Genomic DNA, 16,092 nt, shown 5'->3' on the forward strand with positions numbered 1-16,092 from the left:
TCTCGATTCCATCATTTTCGAGGATTCCCCAAATACATTTGGCCTTATAATCTACAAATAAAAACTGAGCTGAAATAAACAAAGTTTTTCATGGCGTTGAACATGTGAATGCCCTCAAACTTAAAATCCAAGTCAGATACGTGTCAGCGCACGCAACCGTTTTATAACTTGTCTGCATTGATTGAAGTTCTGGAACTTGATCTCAAGCCATCGGCACCTACATAAAACCAAACATGGTTACTGCTGTCATGGCAAGCAGTGAGTTGTTGACACGGAGTATCATGGGATGATTCCTCTAGTGAAGCTCGTGTCGCTGGGAGCTGTGTGTTCCCTGTACAACCACCCCCCCCCATCCCCCATCTTATGTCATTTAGCTGCTGTTGTGTGCTACTTTTAAGGGCAACTCAAGTTGGGCAGCTTAAATAGTTCTAAGACATGGGAGATGTCCCCTAGTATGTACATGTTCTTGTGCTCCACCTACTCCTGTTGTGCTGTGAGGCTTTATAGCCAAATTAGACTACTTTTTAGAGCAGTTCTTTAGGATCTGCTCCATTGCCCTCCTCTTTCATTCTCTTTAGGTAGCTGTAGCCCCTAGAGGACGTCTTTTGATGACCAAACCTGTCGGCAGAGTTTCCCCCTGATGTTGTCGTACTGTCGGCCATCTTGGATACGGTTCATGTGAATGGTTTTGTTCTGCAGCTTGAAAGTAGGATCCTATTTGCGCAAATAAATAATTTTTTGATACGTATTGCACTATGAGAGACATGTTTTTCCTTTGACATTGTCTGGCACTACACTTTTGAGTTTTCATTCGAGTTGGAGCCCGGGAAGTTCCATGCTTTGGGGCGTGATATGGGAAGCCTGCCAGTGCGCTACATCAGTGTTTCTCAACCTTTTTTCAGTTGAGGCACCCTTTAAAATTATGGCCAGTTCTGAGGCACCCTTTAAAATTATGGCCAGTCCCGAGGCACCCTTTAAAATTATGGCCAGTCCTGAGGCACCCTTTAAAATTATGGCCAGTCCCGAGGCACCCTTTAAAATTATGGCCAGTCCCGAGGCACCCTTTAAAATCATGGACAGCCCCGAGGCAGTGTGACAGTGTGAACCAGGGCTTAATACTCAGATTACTTCCCTGTACAGCAGTGCTAAGACCAGGGGCGGACTGACAACTCATGGGGCCCCTGTGTCCTTGCCCAAACTCAAAAAAGCCTATGAAAAAGGTACCAGGGGCATCTCATGGGGCCCCCTACTGAGCCCAGGCCCTCTGGCAGTGCCCGAGTTTCCAAATGGTCAGTCTGCCCCTGGCTAAGACTGAGAGGGGAGGGCAGGACTGGGAGCCAATTGGGTGTCCTGAATGCTCATGTGTTGGCAGGAGGAGAGAGCACAGAGTCGATCTCATCAGTCGCTTGCCACGAAGCCAGATGATACGACCTATCACGTTTGACAACCCATTCATGTGCATAGGAGTTCTCCCTAACTGCTTGTAATTCTCACATACGTGGCACGTTGCTATGGGCTTTCACTAGTTAAAACAGGTGTTCAGGAGGCAACCTATCAATCGCACAGTGGATCGCTTTTTAGTGGGGTGGTACACCCGTAAAGACATGCCAACAAAGCCTTATGCCGGACTTAGACGGTTCAAAAATCGGCCAATTTTTTTTGTCCGAAAGATTAATCAGCCGACTTTCGCACTGTTAGTGGGTTAATTCGTCGGCCAGTTTTCGCGGTTTTTCCACTTTTGGATTATCGGTCATGTTGGAAAATTCGTGGAAAACGACCGATTTTCACGTCGATGATGGTCAAATCGTACGATTGTTTTTACGAAAAAAATATGCGCATGAGCCGTGACCTTGAAGTAAAAGAAGTTTTGCCTGTTATCTGGGTTGAACTTTGACTTGGTCGGCCGATTTTCGTAATAATTGGTGGTTACGTCATTTTAACGAATGACCGATATTTTGTTTATCGGATGAAAAAAAGGCCGGTTTTCGAGCTGTCTATGGCCTGCATTAGGCTCTGTTCGTATCATGTTGGTGCAACGGAGCACTACAAACACATGTCACGTGTAGGGCTGCCCTAAGCGAGGAAATCGCACAAAAGAAGCCCCTGACCCTTTTGCAAAATTATGCCACATCGGAATTCATGGTGCTGCGGCAACATGCGTTTTGGCGCGTACTAAAATATGCAGATGAGTACGGGTTCTATTATGAGTCTGCTAGAGGGCAGCGTGTTTCTGTGCTTGTGAGGAAAAGCGCACAGTTTTCCGCGTTTTTCCTGAAATGCATGCCTTATAGTCCCATTGTATACCAGAGGTGGTGGGGGGTGACCAAGGTTGTATTGGGCAGCACAGTGGCTAAATGGTTAGCACTTCTGCCTGGTAGTACTAGGGTCATTGGTTGGAATCCCAACCACGGCACCACCTGCCTGGAGTTTGCATGTTCTCCCTGTGCCTGTGTGGGTTTTCTCCAGGTACTCCGGTTTCCTCCCACACTCCAAAGACATGCTGGGAGGTGAATTGGCTCCTGTCTAAATTGTCCCTAGTATGTGTATGTATGAATGTGAGTTAGGGACCTTAGATTGTACACCCCTTGGGGGTTAGGGACTGATGTGAATGTGTGTGTGTATGTATGTGTAGGTATGTATCTAGATGTGTGTGTGTGTGTATGTGTGTAGGTATGTATCTAGATGTGTGTGTGTGTGTGTAGGTATGTATCTATATGTGTGTGTGTGTGTGTGTGTGTGTGTGTGTGTATGTATGTATCTATATGTGTGTGTGTGTATATGTATGTGTAGGTATGTATCTATGTGTGTGTGTGTGTGTGTGTGTGTGTATGTGTGTGTAGGTATGTCTCTAGATGTGTGTGTGTGTGTGTGTGTGTGTATGTATGTGTAGGTATGTATCTATATGTGTGTGTATATGTATGTGTAGGTATGTATCTATATGTGTGTGTATATGTATGTGTAGGTATGTATCTATATGTGTGTGTATATGTATGTGTAGGTATGTATCTATATGTGTGTGTATATGTATGTGTAGGTATGTATCTATATGTGTGTGTGTATATGTATGTATGTGTAGGTATGTATCTATATGTGTGTGTGTGTGTGTGTGTATATGTATGTGTAGGTATGTATGTGTGTGTGTGTGTGTAGGTATGTATCTATATGTGTGTGTATGTGTAGGTATGTATCTATATTTATGTGTGTGTGTGTGTATATGTATGTGTAGGTATGTATCTATATATATATGTGTGTGTGTGTATATGTATGTGTAGGTATGTATCTATATATGTGTGTGTGTGTGTATATGTATGTGTAGGTATGTATCTATATATATATGTGTGTGTGTGTGTATATGTATGTGTAGGTATGTATCTATATATGTGTGTGTGTGTGTATATGTATGTGTAGGTATGTATCTATATATATGTGTGTGTGTGTATATGTATGTGTAGGTATGTATCTATATATGTATGTATCTATATATGTATGTAAAGCGTGGTGTAAATTGACAGCACTACATAAGCACATGTAATAACTGCAGCCAAGAAAAGTCAGAGCGAGCGGTCTATATAAATCTCAGGACTGGATGAACGGGAATACAACGTCTTTGGCCGATTTAAGGCTGCATTTTCACTTTGTGTTTCTGAAATGCGCAACAAAGCAAATTTTGCTGCACGTTTTGGAAAAGCGCTGCAAATGTGTCACACTTGCGGTGCCATGAATTATTAATGGAAGCCCAAGTACAAGTAGCAGGCGCACATTTTCCAAAATTGTGCCAAAGTGCGCAGTGAAAAAAAATAAAAAATTTTTGGGAGCTGTTTGATGCCCAACGTGTGACGAGCGGAAATGCTCCAAACCGGTCAAGAGTGGGAATATGAGTTCCCGCTACTCTTAGATGTGAACCCAGGCTAAACGCCGACTGTGCCATTTTCCAGGCCAGCTACCACTTTTTTTTTTAAAAAGAAATTCTCATCCTCAGAATTACAATAGAGGCAGGCAGTATCCCCACATACCAAACGCATGAATAAAGGTTATCTGTGCTGCCGGGGCGCCATCTCCCTGAGTCATCCAATCTGCGGCAGGAGCCCTGGCTCACCGGGCCGCCCTGAGAATGGGAGGTGGGGAAGGAAGAAAAGCATATTTGTGCAAGGATTAAATCCCCTAAGAGTATTAGGAATACACGAGTCTGTGTGTGACATGAGCCGCACAGCGCTGTCAGTGTCATGTGGCCGGGGGAGGCAGATCCAACTGGTTCTGTGCAGACGCCTTCTACTCGGCTCACCAGTCCCCTTCATTCCCCAGCCTGCCTGCCTGCCGAGTGTGTGCTGCCACAGCCAGCTGCCTGTCTTCACCGCTCCGTAAGTCCCGAGTTCTCCTCTTCACCTTTTCCTGCTTTCTTTTGCTCCAAGTCTTCTTATGTTGTTCCTTTTCTTCTACAAGTCTTCTTATGTTGTTTCATTCCTTCTACAAGTCTTCTTATGATCCATTTCTTCAAGTCTTCTCACGTTGTTCAATTTCTTCAAGTCTTCTTACGTTCAATTTCTTCTACAAGTCTTCTTATCCTTTTCTTCTACAAGTCTTCTTATGTTCCATTTCTTCAAGTCTTCTTACGTTGTTCAATTTCTTCTACAAGTCTTCTTATCCTTTTCTTCTACAAGTCTTCTTATGGGCCATTTCTTCTACAAGTCTTCTTATCCTTTTCTTCTACAAGTCTTCTTATGGGCCATTTCTTCTACAAGTCTTCTTATGGTCCATTTCTTCTACAAGTCTTCTTATGGTCCATTTCTTCTACAAGTCTTCTTATGGGCCATTTCTTCTACAAGTCTTCTTATGGTCCATTTCTTCTACAAGTCTTCTTATGGTCCATTTCTTCTACAAGTCTTCTTATGGTCCATTTCTTCTACAAGTCTTTTTATGTTCCTTTTCTACAAGTCTTCTTATGATCCTTTTTCTTCAAGACTTCTTATGATGTTCCTTTTCTTCTACAAGTCTTCCTATGTTCCTTTTCTTCAAGTCTTCTCACATTGTTCCTTTCCTTCAAGTCTTCTTATGGTCCATTCCTTCTACAAGTCTTCTTATGGTCCATTCCTTCTACAAGTCTTCTTATGGTCCATTCCTTCTACAAGTCTTCTTATGGTCCATTCCTTCTACAAGTCTTCTTATGGTCCATTCCTTCTACAAGTCTTCTTATGGTCCATTCCTTCTACAAGTCTTCTTATGGTCCATTCCTTCTACAAGTCTTCTTATGGTCCATTCCTTCTACAAGTCTTCTTATGGTCCATTCCTTCTACAAGTCTTCTTATGGTCCATTCCTTCTACAAGTCTTCTTATGGTCCATTCCTTCTACAAGTCTTCTTATGGTCCATTCCGTCTACAAGTCTTCTTATGTTCCTTTTTCTTCAAGACTTCTTATGATGTTCCTTTTCTTCAAGTCTTCTTATGTTCCTTTTCTTCAAGTCGTCTTATGATCCGTTTTTTCTACACGTCTTCTTACTTTGTTGCTGAGTGAAAGCTCACCCAGCATTTCACACAGAACAGTAGCAGGGTAACAGAGATGGGAAAAAAAAAAACATAGCACCGCAGCTCATTCACACGAACATCCGCAGTGTCCGCTCTCCCGATATCATCGGTGATCGTCATGATTTGTCCCCAAAAAAGGCGAAGCAGATCAGAACAAATTGAAACTTGTTGCTTTTCTTTCACTGACACTTTTTCGATAGGTGTTCAGTGTCAGCTCGTGTAGGGAACGCAGCATGTTTGCTGCCCAACTCGCCGCAAAATGGGACAGGCAAAGACCAGACCTGTATATGGTCCCGGGTGTGCCTAGTTCCTTATTTGTTTTTTTGGGAAGTAGGATGTAATGGGGGTTTGGTGTGGGGATTACAGGAATCTGGGATGTGTCCTGGTGGTGTGGACGCTCTTTACCTGTCCAGGTGACACTCGAGAGAAGAAAGGTGTAGGGACATTCCAGGGTTGTGGTTACAATGGGTTTTGTGTTTGTTGAATGTTGCTGATCTGCTTCCTATGAAAGGGAAGTGATTGTTACACTCAGGGTCACGTCCCGGGGACGCATCGCGTGCAAACTTTACGGAGCGCTGCGAAGATTGTTATGTAATGTGTGTGTGTGTATATTACACCGAGGAATCTCATTAGACGGCGGTGTGTGTGTATGAGATGGATTTATCTCTCTCGCTTTCTCTTTTCTCCTTACTTTTTTATAATTTTTATTTTCTTCCCCCTTATATCACTTCTCTGTTCCTTCTCCCCATTTTTTTTTTTTCACTCTTTTCTTGCCCTCTGTGGCGCTCCCCCTCGCACCTTGGCTTGCTCTCTTTTCACTTTCTATCTCCAGCCTTTTCGCTTTCTCTTGCACTCTTTAGCTCTCTGTGTGTTGGTGTGTATGTATGTATCTGTGTGTGTTGGTGTGTATGTATGTATCTGTGTGTGTTGGTGTGTCTGTATGTGTGTTAGTGTGTATGTATACATCTGTGTGTGTATGTGTCTGTGTTGATGTGTGTGTGTGTGTGTGTATCTGTGTGTGTGTGTGTGTGTATCTGTGTGTATCTCTGTGTGTGTGTGTATCTGTGTGTGTGTGTATCTGTGTGTGTGTGTATCTGTGTGTGTGTGTATCTGTGTGTGTGTGTATCTGTGTGTGTGTATCTGTGTGTGTGTGTATCTGTGTGTGTGTGTATCTGTGTGTGTGTGTGTATCTGTGTGTGTGTGTGTGTATCTGTGTGTGTGTGTGTGTATCTGTGTGTGTGTATCTGTGTGTGTGTATCTGTGTGTGTATCTGTGTGTGTATCTGTGTGTGTATCTGTGTGTGTATCTGTGTGTGTATCTGTGTGTGTATCTGTGTGTGTATCTGTGTGTGTGTGTGTGTGTGTATGTATCTGTGTGTGTGTATGTATCTGTGTGTGTGTATCTGTGTGTGTGTGTGTATCTGTGTGTGTGTGTATCTGTGTGTGTGTGTGTGTATCTGTGTGTGTGTGTGTATCTGTGTGTGTGTGTGTGTGTGTATCTGTGTGTGTGTGTGTGTGTGTATCTGTGTGTGTGTGTGTATCTGTGTGTGTGTGTGTGTGTATCTGTGTGTGTGTGTGTGTGTGTGTGTGTATCTGTGTGTGTGTGTGTGTGTGTATCTGTGTGTGTGTGTGTGTGTGTATCTGTGTGTGTGTGTGTGTGTGTATCTGTGTGTGTGTGTGTGTGTGTGTATCTGTGTGTGTGTGTGTGTATCTGTGTGTGTGTGTGTGTGTATCTGTGTGTGTGTGTGTGTATCTGTGTGTGTGTGTGTGTATCTGTGTGTGTGTGTGTATGTATCTGTGTGTGTGTGTGTGTATGTATCTGTGTGTGTGTGTGTGTATGTATCTGTGTGTGTGTGTGTGTATGTATCTGTGTGTGTGTGTGTGTGTGTATGTATCTGTGTGTGTGTGTGTGTATGTATCTGTGTGTGTGTGTGTGTATGTATCTGTGTGTGTGTGTGTGTATGTATCTGTGTGTGTGTGTGTGTGTGTGTGTGTGTGTGTGTATCTGTGTGTGTGTGTGTGTGTGTGTGTATGTATCTGTGTGTGTGTGTGTGTGTATGTATCTGTGTGTGTGTGTGTGTATGTATCTGTGTGTGTGTGTGTGTATGTATCTGTGTGTGTGTGTATGTATCTGTGTGTGTGTGTGTGTGTGTATGTGTGTGTGTGTATGTATCTGTGTGTGTGTGTGTGTGTGTATGTGTGTGTGTGTGTGTATGTGTGTGTGTGTATGTATCTGTGTGTGTGTGTGTGTGTGTGTGTGTATGTATGTGTATGTATGTATGTATCTGTGTGTGTGTGTGTATGTATGTATCTGTGTGTGTGTGTGTGTGTGTGTGTGTGTATGTATCTGTGTGTGTGTGTGTGTGTGTGTATGTATCTGTGTGTGTGTGTGTATGTATCTGTGTGTGTGTGTGTGTGTGTGTATGTATCTGTGTGTATGTATCTGTGTGTGTATCTGTGTGTGTGTGTGCATCTGTATCTGTGTGCGTGCGTGCGTGCATCTTTGTGTGTATCTGTGTGCGTGTATGTATCTGTGTGTAATTTTGATTTTCTTTTCTCATCCACCCATCACATTTGCATGTCCAGATCTATAGATTGTGTCAGGTGTACCCGTCTGTCATCCTCCATCCATGCATGCACAGTGTAGTAGACTCCGATCGCCGGCTCTCAGAGCCTCCCCCTGTTGGAGAATCTCTGTAATGAGTGTCCTCTGGGTAACCCATCCACAGTGCATTTATCAGTGCTGGTATCAGTAGTAAATCTTTGTCCATGTATGGGCAGAGGAGAGGTTGTAGACGTTGGTGGGTGTGCGGTCTCTGTGCTCATCCCACCTGTACCCACCTGTGTCACCTCCTGCCTGCCAGTGTCTGTGAACTCTTTCCACACGGTGTGGGAAATGTACAGATTCTGCTAATAGTGGATGTAGACTCCAGATCACTCCGGTGTTGCCTAATGCTTGTTGTTCAATTACCGTCGGGGTAAATCTGACCTCCAGTCTTGCAGAGTTGTAGCGGCTCCTCTCCTGAACTGAAGTTGCTTACTCTGATTTCAGTGCACACTGTGAGCTTCATGTGCTTCCATCAGGGCTTTTGAGATCCGTATCCGGGGAAGGGTGCTGCAATGTTTTAAGAAAGCTATGTACAGCACCCTTGCCTAGAGACGCACAGAGACCCAGTGATGACATCACTGGTTCTAAAATAAGTTATGTAATGAAAACAGATGTTATTTACGTTCTCCTTTTATTTTGTTACTCCACAAGCGCCCTCAGTCCTGATTCAAGCAGTGCGTTGGCTGTAGGGGAGGAGTTATGCAAATAGCAAAATGCCTCAGTGGGTGTCAGTCTAGAAGAGTGGGCGTTCCCAGGCAGGCTGTATTTGCATAGGTAACGCCCACATGTAACATCACTAAAATCTAATGATTAAAAGGGGTGGTCTGGGGAGGAAAGAGCTAGATGATGCTGGACATCCTCCAGCTAGAAAATGACTAGATTTAAAAGTGTAAGTTCACCTTTTAGAAGCATTTTACTTCTGAAATACAATTAGAACCTTTTATAAGTGCAGTGCTGACTGTAGTGTGATCTCCCTTGCCCTCCTCTGCACTTCTCAGCCCCCACCATACATACACCTGCCCTCCCCCTCTGCACTTCTCAGCCCCCACCATACATACACCTGCCCTCCTCCTCTGCACTTCTCAGCCCCCTCCATACATACACCTGCCCTCCTCTGCACTTCTCAGCCCCCACCATACATACACCTGCCCTCCTCTGCACTTCTCAGCCCCCTCCATACATACACCTGCCCTCCTCTGCACTTCTCAGCCCCCACCATACATACACCTGCCCTCCTCTGCACTTCTCAGCCCCCACCATACATACACCTGCCCTCCCCCTCCTCTAAACTTCTCAGCCCCCACCATACATACACCTGCCCCCCCCCCTCTGCACTTCTCAGCCCCCACCATACATACACCGGCCCTCCTCCTCTGCACTTCTCAGCCCCCACCATACATACACCTGCCCTCCTCTGCACTTCTCAGCCCCCTCCATATATACACCTGCCCTCCTCCTCTGCACTTCTCAGCCCCCACCATACATACACCTGCCCTCCCCCTGTGCACTTCTCAGCCCCCTCCATACATACACCTGCCCTCCCCCTGTGCACTTCTCAGCCCCCTCCATACATACACCTGCCCCCCCCCCCTCTGCACTTCTCAGCCCCCTCCATACATACACCTGCCCCCCCCCTCTGCACTTCTCAGCCCCCACCATACATACACCTGCCCTCCTCTGCACTTCTCAGCCACCTCCATACATACACCTGCCCTCCCCCTCTGCACTTCTCAGCCCCCACCATACATACACCGGCCCTCCTCCTCCTCTGCACTTCTCAGCCCCCACCATACATACACCTGCCCTCCTCTGCACTTCTCAGCCCCCACCATACATACACCTGCCCTCCCCCTCCTCTAAACTTCTCAGCCCCCTCCATACATACACCTGCCCTCCTCTGCACTTCTCAGCCCCCTCCATACATACACCTGCCCTCCCCCTCCTCTAAACTTCTCAGCCCCCACCATACATACACCGGCCCTCCTCCTCCTCTGCACTTCTCAGCCCCCACCATACATACACCTGCCCTCCTCTGCACTTCTCAGCCCCCACCATACATACACCTGCCCTCCCCCTCCTCTAAACTTCTCAGCCCCCTCCATACATACACCTGCCCTCCTCTGCACTTCTCAGCCCCCTCCATACATACACCTGCCCTCCCCCTCCTCTAAACTTCTCAGCCCCCACCATACATACACCGGCCCTCCTCCTCTGCACTTCTCAGCCCCCTCTATACATACACCTGCCCTCCTCCTGTGCACTTCTCAGCCCCCACCATACATACACCTGCCCTCCCCCTGTGCACTTCTCAGCCCCCTCCATACATACACCTGCCCTCCTCCTCTGCACTTCTCAGCCCCCACCATACATACACCTGCCCTCCCCCTGTGCACTTCTCAGCCCCCTCCATACATACACCTGCCCTCCTCCTCTGCACTTCTCAGCCCCCACCATACATACACCTGCCCTCCTCCTCTGCACTTCTCAGCCCCCACCATACATACACCTGCCCTCCTCCTCTGCACTTCTCAGCCCCCACCATACATACACCTGCCCTCCTCCTCTGCACTTCTCAGCCCCCTCCATACATACACCTGCCCTCCTCCTCTGCACTTCTCAGCCCCCTCTATACATACACCTGCCCTCCTCCTGTGCACTTCTCAGCCCCCACCATACATACACCTGCCCTCCCCCTGTGCACTTCTCAGCCCCCTCCATACATACACCTGCCCTCCCCCTGTGCACTTCTCAGCCCCCTCCATACATACACCTGCCCTCCCCCTGTGCACTTCTCAGCCCCCACCATACATACACCTGCCCTCCTCCTCTGCACTTCTCAGCCCCCTCCATACGTACACCTGCCCTCCTCTGCACTTCTCAGCCCCCTCCATATATACACCTGCCCTCCTCCTCTGCACTTCTCAGCCCCCTCCATACATACACCTGCCCTCCTCTCCCCCTCCTGTCGGTGTCATGGTACATTTATCTGCTTCTCCCATGGATGGTGAATGTTGACATGAGAGCCCTCCTGCACACAGGGACACCTTGAACATCCCGGAGCGCAGTGCTCCATCAGCTGACGGTCATATGTTGCACATCTGGCATGGAGTTGGAATCACGCACTTCTTCCGGCTGCTTGTATGAATGTCAGCCTTGTGACGAGGCCGCGGTGCCTGCAGGACGCAGTGCCGGGTTGTTCGGCCTAATCGTTCAGCCATCACATTGTCTTGGCAACTAGGAAATCACAGAGAAGAACACGGCCTTGCTGCTACTCGGGTCTTCCTGGGCTTCTCGGGAGATTGGCACCCGGTCTGTCCATCTGGGATGATGGCCGCTGGTCTGAGGGCCTCCCTTCCCCTTGATGTACACCCGCTGTGCCCCTTAGGAGGGGTTCCCACCATCCCTGCACTGAGTTCCCGGGTCTGTACACCCGCTGTGCCCCTTAGGAGGGGTTCCCACCATCCGTACACTGAGTTTCTGGGTCTGTGCACCTGCTGTGCCCTTTATGAGGGGTTCCCACCATCCCTACACTGAGTTTCTGGGTCTGTCCACCTGCTGTGCCCTTTATGAGGGGTTCCCACCATCCCTGTGCTGAGGTCCCGGGTCCAAACACCCACTGTGCCCCTTAGGAGGGGTTCCCACCATCCCTACGCTGAGTTTCCGGGTCTGTACACCCACTGTGCTCATTATGAGGGGTTCCCACCATCCCTGTGCTGAGGTCCCGGGTCTGTACACTCGCTGTGCCCATTATGAGGGCCTCCCTTCCCCTTGATGTACACCCACTGTGCCCCTTAGGAGGGGTTCCCACCATCCCTACACTGAGTTTCCGGGTCTGTACACCCACTGTGCCCTTTAGGAGTTTAGGAGGGATTCCCACCATCCCTACACTGAGTTCCCAGGTCTGTACACCTTCTGTGCCCTTTATGAGGGGTTCCCACCATCCCTGTGCTGAGGTCCCAGGTCTGTACACCCACTGTGCCCATTATGAGGGGTTCCCACCATCCCTGTGCTGAGTTACAGGGTCTGTACACTCGCTGTGCCCATTATGAGAGGTTCCCACCAACCCTGTGCAGAGTTCCCAGGTCTGTACACCTGCTGTACCCATTATGAGGGGTTCACACCATCCCTGCGCGGAGTTCCCAGGTCTGTACACCCACTGTGCCCATTATGAGGGGTTCCCACCATCCCTGTGCTGAGGTCCCGGGTCTGTACACCCACTGTGCCCCTTAGGAGGGGTTCCCACCATCCCTACGCTGAGTTTCCGGGTCTGTACACCCACTGTGCTCATTATGAGGGGTTCCCACCATCCCTGTGCTGAGGTCCCGGGTCTGTACACTCGCTGTGCCCATTATGAGGGCCTCCCTTCCCCTTGATGTACACCCGCTGTGCCCCTTAGGAGGGGTTCCCACCATCCCTACACTGAGTTTCCGGGTCTGTACACCCGCTGTGCCCCTTAGGAGAGGTTCCCACCATCCCTGCGCGGAGTTCCCATGTTGTTGAATGTTTTTCTTCCTTCTCTAATAGTCCTGTACAGTGACTGGGCTTTACCCCTCTTGAGCTGCGAGTTCTGAGTACACGACGACAATGGGTACATGTGGTTACACAGAACTCCTTGTACTGAAATACTGGGTCTGCCATTGCCGATCTAACAATGCTAGTTGCCTGGCTGCAGGCCAGTAAATGTCCACTGAATTGGCTGCGCGTTTAGTGGGCAAAAAATGCGCATTTGTGAGGCGCTAGGTGTGAACCTCGCCTTAGGCCACATTCACTCCGCGACGTCCTCTGAACTTGCAATGGTGTGCGCTGCGTTTGTGTGTTTTTGCGCACCACACATCGGGTAATCCATTGCAATGGGCTGTCCCACAACGTAGCTTTTTAACCAGTGAGCTTTGCGCGTGTTTTATACATCCGTTTGATGCGTTTTGAAATCGACACTTTTGGGGTGCCATGAATAGTGAATGACACTGGAAGAGAGAGATGTTTCGTAAATGTACACAACAATGCGCAATTTTGTGCACATTCATGAGACGCTCGGGTGTGGCTAGTCCTACATCATCGCGGTATTCAGTCGGGTCGGACTGATGACCTTTGCAGGTCCTTCAGGTGACCCGGAGTCCTAGTCTACCCTCTGATAACAGAGCGCACTGGTTTGTCACATGAACACCGGGAGCCGCCGCCACCGCTTGGCTCTCAGTCCTGTGACGATGACGACAACGCGGGGTCACCGCAGGTCAGAGATCAAAGCAGAGTGACGCCATTTCTTCTGCGGATCTGCGGCCATTTGTATCAGCGGTGGTAAAAATAAACCCAGCTTGTGGGACTTTCCTCCACAGTGACATCACCTTGGGTGGCATCCTCCTATTGTTTTCCAAACTCTTTCGTCCATCGCGTGCGCAACACGTGGGGAGGGGGGGGGGGGGCACGTCTGATCACCAATGATTATAGCGCAGGTAACAGGAAGCCGCATTTTCTTGTGACCAGCTTGCTGCAACTTCCACAGCTGTGAGGGCTGAGAATGGCCTTCAGATGGAAGCCAGCTGTTTACTCCCCGGCCGCACACTGTACGTCACAAGCGTGCTTTGGTTTTTTTTCTGTTTTTTTTTTCTGGTTTTTTTCTGGGGTTTTTTTTCAGTTTTTTTTGTGTTTTTAATGTTTTTTTTATTATTATTATTATTATTATTTTTTTGTGTATTTTTGTTTTTTTCCCTTTGTTTTTTTTGTGGTTTTGTGTTTTAATTTTATTATTATTATACAGTATTTATAAAGCGCCAATAGTTCGCTCAGCGCTGTACATTACAAAGGGGGACAGGACATGTGACAGAACAATACCAATACAATGCAAAACATGAGGGGATCGAGGGCCCTGCTCTTTGGAGCTTACACTCTAGGAGGGAGGGGATGGTGGCACAGGAGGAGATAGCTGTGGGGGATGGAGTGGTAGGAAGAGTGGAGGAGGTCGGCAAGTTAGCAGGGGGTGGGGTAGGCTTCCCTGAAGAGATGGGTTTTCAGGGTGTGCCTAAAGGAGAGGAGAGTAGGTGATAATCTGATGGGTTGGGGCAGGGAGTTCCAGAGGATGGGTGACACCCTGGAGAAGTCCTGGAGGCGGGCATGGGAGGAGGAGACCAGGGAACTAGAGAGAAGGTCTTGTGAGGAGCGGAGTGTGCGTGTTGGGTGGTACTTGGATATTAGGTCAGTGATGTAGTTCGGGGCAGTATGGTGGACGGCTTTGTATGTCAGTGTTAGGATCTTGAATTTGATCCGTTGCGCAATCGGAAGCCAGTGGAGGGATTGGCAGAGGGGGGTGGCGGAGATGGAGCAGTTAGAAAGGTGAATGAGTCTAGAAGCCGTATTCAGGATGGACTGAAGCGGGGATAGCCAGCGGCGAGGCAGGCCAGTGAGGAGGGAGTTGCAGTAGTCGAGTCGTGATATGATGAGGGAGTGGATGAGCTGTTTAGTGGTTTCTGGGGTTAGGAATTTTTATTATTGATGTTGTTTTTATTTATTTTTATTTTTTGTGGCTTTTTATGTTTTTTTCCCCTTTTTTTTTTTTTTTTTTTTTTTTTTTTTTTTTTTGGTGGGATTGTTTTAATGTTTTTTATTCTTTTTTTTGTGTATTTTTGTTTTTTCCTTTTTTTTGTGGGTTTGTGTTTTAATGTTTTATTATTGTTGTTTTTATTTATTTTTATTTTTTTTGTGGCTTTTTGTTTTTTTTTTTCCTTTTTTTTTTTTTTTGTTTTTTTTTTTGTTTTTTTGTTTTTTTGAATATTTTTGTATCTTTCTATTTGTATTTATTTTGCTTCAGGGGAAACTAGTCTTTCTCAGAGTTATCACGTGTTTGGAAAACACTTCTGTATGATGGGAACTGCCGGAAAACTTAGATTAAAAAATGTCAGTTTAGCCGCGTTTGCATACCGCGTTCATTTGTGTTTAGTAGCATTTTTTTTAAAGGTAACCACAGGAGCCCTTCCAAAATGCCCAGAATGCACTGAAAAACAGTAAAAAAAAAATATTCACTATTTCAGACATTTTGAGAGAAATAGAGAGTAGAAGCAGAGAGAGCAGTAATTGTCGTGTTTTTTTTTTTTTTTTGTGGTGTTTGGATGTTCCGGCTCATTTCTGTGCAGAAATTATTGCAGCCGTGTCTAACATGTTTTCTTTCAAGCCTCAAAGTATGGTGTGCCGGGTCCATTTGAGTACCGGGAAAACGCTTTGCATGCATTTTTCATTATGAAAAAAGGCTCTGGACAGCATCTAGAAATGGAAGAGTTAAAAAAAAAATAAATAAAAATTTCCAAACGCTTATAAACGCGGTTAGCTGCGTTTACAAGTGTTTGGCGTTTGAAACGCTGATAAAATCTACTCCTGAACAAAAGTTTGTTACGTTCAAAAAAACGACTGTAAACTCAACTGCCTGTAAACGACTGTAAACGAAGATGTGTACATGGACACATAGGAGAACATTAGGGAGAGTTCAGGGGCTGCTGAAAAAACTGCTGAACAGCTCCTGAACGTGAGTTTATCAGCTGCAGTGTACATGGAGCCTAAAGGGAACCTGTCTACAATTATTGTGGTTCTCTCCATCGGGCAGCAGCAATCACACCTACATGCTCTACTTGCTGCTTAGTAGTGCTGTGTAGTGGTTGTGCTTTACTGTTCTGCTCTCAGTACACCTTTGTATATCAACTTGTCCTGAAAACTTTATATGTATTGTAGTATCAGTGTCAATGACAGATCCGGCCTGAGCTCTGAGCCTGCTCAGCAAGACGGCCCTGGGGGACACACTTGCCCCCACCATAATTTCCACTCGCCATTGGCGAGCAGGCGAGTGGAAATTTCAAGCCCTGACAAAGTGGACCCTTTTGGTCCTACATGTGATAAAAAAAAAAAAATGGGTTAGTGGGGAAAAACATGTGGAAAAAATTTGAGCCTGCCCCCACACACACATGCATATGTCCCACAGCCACA

At 47.0% G+C, this 16,092-nt stretch overlaps 1 long non-coding RNA gene across 1 annotated transcript in view; it reads left to right on the top strand.

Moving 5' to 3' along the window:
- Window positions 1-4,175: 4,175 nt before the first annotated feature.
- LOC149434726 (uncharacterized) overlaps window positions 4,176-16,092 on the top strand; it is a 29,007-nt gene continuing 17,090 nt past the window's right edge. Inside the window, exon 1 of the long non-coding RNA XR_016308635.1 lies at window positions 4,176-4,358. This is a non-coding gene — a long non-coding RNA (uncharacterized LOC149434726). The remainder of the gene's footprint in view (window positions 4,359-16,092) is intronic.

Source organism: Staurois parvus, unplaced genomic scaffold, assembly GCF_062004578.1.
Source record: "Staurois parvus isolate SC_StPar_1 unplaced genomic scaffold, SC_StPar_1.0 ptg001693l, whole genome shotgun sequence".
In the NCBI taxonomy this organism is placed as follows: Eukaryota; Metazoa; Chordata; class Amphibia; order Anura; family Ranidae; genus Staurois; species Staurois parvus.